Below are 6,605 nucleotides of genomic sequence, written 5' to 3' on the forward strand. Positions count from 1 at the left end.
TGGGGGGAGGTGGAAGTGGAGGCTGCATATTGGCATGCACACATTGTTGATGGTGCAGCCTGAACTGCTTGATATTATAGTGCAGCTCATAGGGTACCTTTGGGGGGCGAGACATTTCTAAAAGGTGAAAGACTTCTCCTTGATTCGTTAGCCGCCAGTGTTCGGGCATGGTTCTTAGAATTAAGGCCACTAAATAATTGGGCCGCATCATTCAGAGGGCTTTGGTGCTCAAGAAGTGCCATGACCTGTTTTTGCATCTCTTCCTGCCTCTGTACTGATGCTACAACTGGGGCATTTACTGGCATCGCAGCTGGGGGTCTTCCCACCCTCCTTGAAAGCAGTTGGCTGCTGACGGATGGCACACTGTCGTGCTCCTCTACTGTAGGCTGTTGAGGCAGCACCTGCTTCTTGCTGCGGGCTCGGCAAATTATCACTAGATCTGTGGAGAGAAAGTACTTTTTAGTAAACGCGTCTGGACCGTAATGCATGAAAAACAGCTCAACTGCAAACCGGCACGTCACCAGGCATTTGTGCTTTTTCTATTTCCCATTTTTTCCTTCCCCCTTTTTAAAAATTGAAACTCATCTATTAATCGGCAGCTGAGTGAGGACTCACTTCTGCGGGACGAGTTGTATGTTCAAATGTTTGTATGTTCAAATGCTACAATGTAACGTCCTTCAAAACTTTTGAAAACTTTCTGGAGAGAATTAGACAGAAGAAGAAACTTCTCCATCTCTCGGTGCGTCTTGTTTTGATGGCATTTCTATTGTTCTTGTCCCTCTTTGTTTCTAGCCGTGAGCCGTAAATACTGTTTATTTTAAGTATCGGACTGTTAGAATGTAAATTTGTTAAAATGCAATAAAAAGTAATGAAAAAGTAGTAAATATTCTAAAACGGTCCCGCTGGAAACTACGGGGCCCTCAGACAACCATGCTGACAGTAAAATAAAGAAGCTATTGCGCTCTGAAGATGGCGGCAGGCATTAATTAAAGGAAATAAATAGCTTTGAAAAAAATTTGTTTCGTCGTACCGACCCATAACAGAAGTTTTCATGTCATTTTTGTTGCAGTTTGTGCGCTGCAGGCACAAGACGCACTGAAAGAGGGCGGAATATCTTTTTTATCTATTACTCTCCTGTAAAATTTTTCTTAATTTTTCGGTACATTAGTAGCATTGAAAATACAGCACATCCCACAAAAAACAAACCCTCCTACAGCGACGCGATGGATGAATAAAACAGGATTTTTTAAAAAGGGGGCAGGAAAAAGCTAAAATGGAAAAAACCTTGGACACTAAGGGGTTAAAGGGTTAACAGCTCCGAAGAGCCACACAGCTTATCGGAGTTGTTGCTGCTGGGTGTTGGCTGTAAGATACAGCTGGTGCCCGCGTGTTATGGAGGGAGATCACGGTGCGGTCTCTCTTAAAAAATTGTTCCGGCGATACAGGATTTAAAAACACAGCAGGCTTACATGTCAGCAAGTCCCAACTATTACCGCCTTTCCCTGAAGGCATGCCCTAGCTATGCTACAAAACAAGACTTTACCTAGCAGGGGCTGTCCAGGTCCCTCCCGCTACATTGAATAGCTGCGCCACGATGCTCGAGAACCAATCCGAGCCATCGCTTCCTGGAGACGGAGTTTACAAACACTGTTACCAGGAAGCAATCTCTAGTCGGCCACCGAGGACTGATGGGATTGCGTCGTAGACCAGTGGGACGGACCTGGACCATGCCTGCTAGGAAAACATGATAAGACATTCCCAAAAAATAAGACGCAGTTCCACTTTTGGGCTAAACATGGGGGTCTTATTTTGGGTAAATACGGCATTCGTACATTTCTTCAGCTGCTGTGTACTTACTCTCTCATGCCCATGCTTGGTGCCGGGTACATTCATTGCTGCAGGTAGATATATGGTCGTTTTGTTCTTCCTCCAGCTCCGCTCCTCGGGACCGCTGTGTATTCTTCTCGGAATTGATCCTGCGCTCCTCCACTTTCCCTTTAATTCTTCCACTGCAATAGATCAAAGAAGCAAACATAAGCATTCTGTGTGCATGTGTCTGCATGTCAGCTTGTGTGCAAGTGTCTGCTTGCATGTATGTCTGTATGTCAAATATGCATGCATGGATCTCTTTGCATGTCAGTTTGCATGCATGTGTACATATGTTCATGTGTCTGCATCATTTGTGTAGGTGTTTGCATGTATGCAAGTGATGGCTGATAAGTAGCAGTCAGTACTTACGCAATTCTGAGTTACCACGGCTGTAGTCCCACTCCTCGTAAATCTTTTTAGCCAGTTCCTCCCACGACCTTTCTTTCCTATCCTTATTTTGACGCATCAGGACAACCAATTTCCCCGTGTCAAATTGTCATCTTGAGAAAATGGCCACCACAGGTCTTTACTTTCTGAAAACCAGCCTTTTCTCTACCCCCCTGGATAATCTCTGCCTTCAAATCCACAGTTCATGCGCAATTGAATTGCAATTGCACTGCGGATCATCCACACCCATTGACTTCTATTGAGCCCACTCGCACAGGATCCGGACTGTAATGGAGAAAAATTGCTTGCCGCTGCGGGAGATTTACATATCAAATCTGCAAGCTTAAATTAGGTTGCGGATACCAATGCTTCCCTATGGGAACTTTGACTTGCGGATCTCCTGCGCTGGTGACCAGTGCGGATTCCGAATACAAATCCGCCCATGGACATGAGCCTTAATACTCCCTGCAGCCACCAACCAATAAAGGATACCACCTGCTGCCAAGAACACCTAATACCATCTGCTGCCACCATCCAACAATGAATACCACCTGCTGCCAAGAACACCTAATACCATCTGCTGTCACCAACCAACAATAGATACCACCTGCTGCCAAGAACACCTTATACCACCTGCTGCCACCAACCAACAATAGATACCACCTGCTGCCAAGAACACTTAATACCACCTGCTGCCACCAACCAACAATAGATACCACCTGCTGCCAAGAACACCTAATACCACCTGCTGCGACCAACCAACAATGAATACCACCTGCTGCCAAGAACACCTAATACCATCTGCTGCCACCATCCAACAATGAATACCACCTGCTGCCAAGAACACCTAATACCATCTGCTGCGACCAACCAACAATAGATACCACCTGCTGCCAGGAACACATAATAGAAGCTGCAGCCACCAACCAACAATAGATACCACCTGCTGCCAGGAACACATAATAGAAGCTGCAGCCACCAACCAACAATGAATACCACCTGCTGCCAAAAACACCTAATACCATCTGCTGCAACCAACCAACAATGTATACCACCTGCTGCCCAAAAAACCCAAATACCATCTGCTGCAACCAACCAACAATAGATACCACCTGCTGCCCAAAACACCTAATACCATCTGCTGTCACCAACCAACAATAGATACCACCTGCTGCCAAGAACACCTAATAGCACCTGCACTCACCAACCAACAATAGATACCACCTGCTGCCAGGAACACCAAATACCAGCTGCAGCCACCAACCAACAATAGATACCATCTGCTGCCAAGAACACCTAATACCACCTGCAGCCACCAACCAACAATAAATACCATCTGCTGCCAAGAACACCTAATACCAGCTGCAGCCACCAACCAACAATAGATACCACCTGCTGCCAAGAACACCTAATACCAGCTGCAGCCACAAACCAACAATAGATACTACCTGCTGCTAAGAGCACCTAATACCGCCTGCTGCCACCAACCAACAATACCATCTGCTGCCAAGAACACCTAATACCAGCTGCAGCCACCAACCAACAATAGATACCACCTGCTGCCAAGAACACCTAATACCATCTGCAGCCACCAACCAACAATAGATACTATCTGCTGCCATGAACACCTAATACCACCTGCAGCCACCAACCAACAATAGATACCACCTGCTGCCAAGAACACCTAATACCATCTGCTGCCACCAACCAACAATACCATCTGCTGCCAAGAACACTTAATACCACCTGCAGCCACCAACCAACAATAGATACCACCTTATTGCTTCCAGGTTTGACCAACTATACCAGTGATGGGGAACCTTTTAGAGACCGAGTGCCCAAACTGCAACCCAAAACCCACTTTTTTTTATCACAAAGTGCCAACATGTCAGGGGTGGGGCTTATCACCATGTATGATTTTACCCCCATCATTCTAAAAAGGACAGGGCCGCTTCAAAATAGACAGGGTGCAGACTTTGACTGCTTTTTGGATGCGGAAATACTGCAGAATGTCCTCAGCGGGAATTTCTGTGGAAAATTCGGCAGCATTTCCGCATCCAAAAAGCAGTCAAAATCTGCATCGTATTTTGAAGTGGCCCTGTCCTTTTCCACCACATGTAAACATACCCGAGCGATAATAGTGACCCCCCCCAGCGGCGTCAGTGGTAATAGTGACTCCCACCCCACAACAATAATAGTGACCCCCACAGCGGCCCCAGCGGTAATAGTGACTCCCCTAGCGATAAAAGTGACCCCACCAGCGGCCCTAGGGATAATAGTGACACCCCCTCAGTATAATAGTGATGCCCCCAGTATAACAGTGACACACACAGCGGCCCCCAGTGCAATAGTGACACCCCACAGCGGCCTCCAGTCTAGTAGTGACACCCCACAGCGCCCCTCCCAAGACCCACATACTTACCCCTTCCTCCTCCTCCTGGAAGCTCAGCTTCTCTTCTGGTTGGCGATGGTCCCGACACGCATATTAACTTTTTCTTCCCCACTTCTGCCACAATAGGCAATTCCCAGCAACCTGATTGGCTGTTTGGTGTATCAGCCAAGACAAACAACCAATCAGGTTGCTGGGAATTGCTGATTGGGGCAAAAGTGGGGAAGAAAAAGTTAATATGCTCCCGGCACACACTGCGAGGTCAGTGGGTTGCCGGACGCCTCCTCCCCCTGCTCTCGCGGAACCAAGTAGTAGGGGACGTCGGGGGAGGGCGGAGGAGGATCCTGGCTGCACATTGAAGTCACAGTGACGGGATCAGCGCGGCTAGCAGCGCTGTGAGTGAATGCCAGCAGGGGAGCCACGGCCCCTGCTGGTATTCACAAGTGGTGAGCGGCCGATGGCGGCGTGTGCCAGTAGGGAGGGCTCTGCGTGCCGCCTCTGGCATGTGTGCCATAGGTTCGCCACCACTGAACTAGAGGCATTCCTATGTATGATAAGACATTCCCCAAAAAATAGGACCCAGTTCCACTTTTGGGCTAAACATGAGGGTGTTATTTGGGGTAAGTACGGCATTCGTACATTTCTTCAGCTGCTGTGTACTTACTCTCTCATGCCCATGCTTGGTGCCGGGTACATTCATTGCTGCAGGTAGATATATGGTCGTTTTGTTCATCCTACAGCTCTGCTCCTCGGGACCGCTGTGTATTCTTCTCGGAATCGATCCTGCGCTCCTCCACTTTACCTTTAATTCTTCCACTGCAATAGATCAAAGAAGCAAACATAAGCATTCTGTGTGCATGTGTCTGCATGTCAGCTTGTGTGCAAGTGTCTGCTTGCATGTATGTCTGCATGTGCATGCATGTCTGCCTGCAGATATGCATGCATGGATCTCTTTGCATGTAAGTTTGCGTGTAATTATCTGCATGCATGTGTGCATATGTGCATGTGTCTGCATCATTTCTGTAGGTGTTGGCGGGTATGCAAGTGATGGCTGCTAAGTAGAAGTCAGTACTTACGCAATTCTTTTTCGGGTCTCCGGCAAACATGATCCGCGCCAATAGGGAATCACTGGGCACCCGCAGGTCGTTAAATACCTACGGATGTCATTTTTTCCTGGAGCGCGGATCGCACGTGCAGAAAAGCACCAGCAACATGCTCCATTTTGTGTGGCGTTCCTGCACGGACGGCTCTCGCGGTTTCAATTGAAGCCTATGGAAGCCGTCCGGATCTGCGGCACACCCGCAGCTCAATTTTTTTGTGCCACGGGAACGCGGGAGAGCAGGAGTTAAAGAAAGAAATTTGTGCGGCACGCTACCAGCATGCCGAACACATCCGCTGAGCCAAGGAGAGGAGATCCGGCCGCAAGGGAGGTGAGACCCGCAGCGTCCGGACAGGTAAGTATATCGCATTTTCTTGGCCTCATGTCTGCGGGGCAGAAGGGACCTGCTGCGGGCTTCTGCACGGGGAATCCATGCGGCCTGAATTTCCCCGTGGACATGAGGCCTAAAGCTCTTGTTCACCCCCTCATAGATGAACCGGGAGAAGTGCCGGCCGGACAGACTCAGCTGGTTAACATGGAGCAAAATAAAATGGTCTTTTGGCGCCGGAATATCAGCCGGCATCTGAAATAACAGGACAGTCATAAAGCACTTCTAGCATACGGTCCTGTCAGGAAGGACTGTGTACAGCTCTCAGAGGAGAACCTATAGAACATCTGATCATCTACACGGGCCCCATACTGGTGACATATGCCACTCACATACCCACTACAGCAATCTCACTCACATACCCCCACAACAATGTCACACACATACCCCCACAACAATGTCACACACATACCCCCACAACAATGTCATACACATACCCCTACAACAATGTCACACACATACCCCCACAACAA

At 48.3% G+C, this 6,605-nt stretch overlaps 1 long non-coding RNA gene across 1 annotated transcript; it reads right to left on the minus strand.

Moving 5' to 3' along the window:
• Nucleotides 1–381: 381 nt before the first annotated feature.
• Nucleotides 382–5,721, minus strand: LOC136600973 (uncharacterized). Its single transcript, XR_010789279.1, has 3 exons — nucleotides 5,310–5,721; nucleotides 1,858–2,009; nucleotides 382–439 (listed from the first exon to the last, which is right to left on the minus strand). It is a non-coding gene; the product is annotated as an uncharacterized lncRNA (long non-coding RNA).
• Between the last annotated feature and the right edge of the window lie 884 nt (nucleotides 5,722–6,605).

This window comes from Eleutherodactylus coqui, unplaced genomic scaffold, assembly GCF_035609145.1.
Source record: "Eleutherodactylus coqui strain aEleCoq1 unplaced genomic scaffold, aEleCoq1.hap1 HAP1_SCAFFOLD_36, whole genome shotgun sequence".
NCBI lineage: Eukaryota > Metazoa > Chordata > Amphibia > Anura > Eleutherodactylidae > Eleutherodactylus > Eleutherodactylus coqui.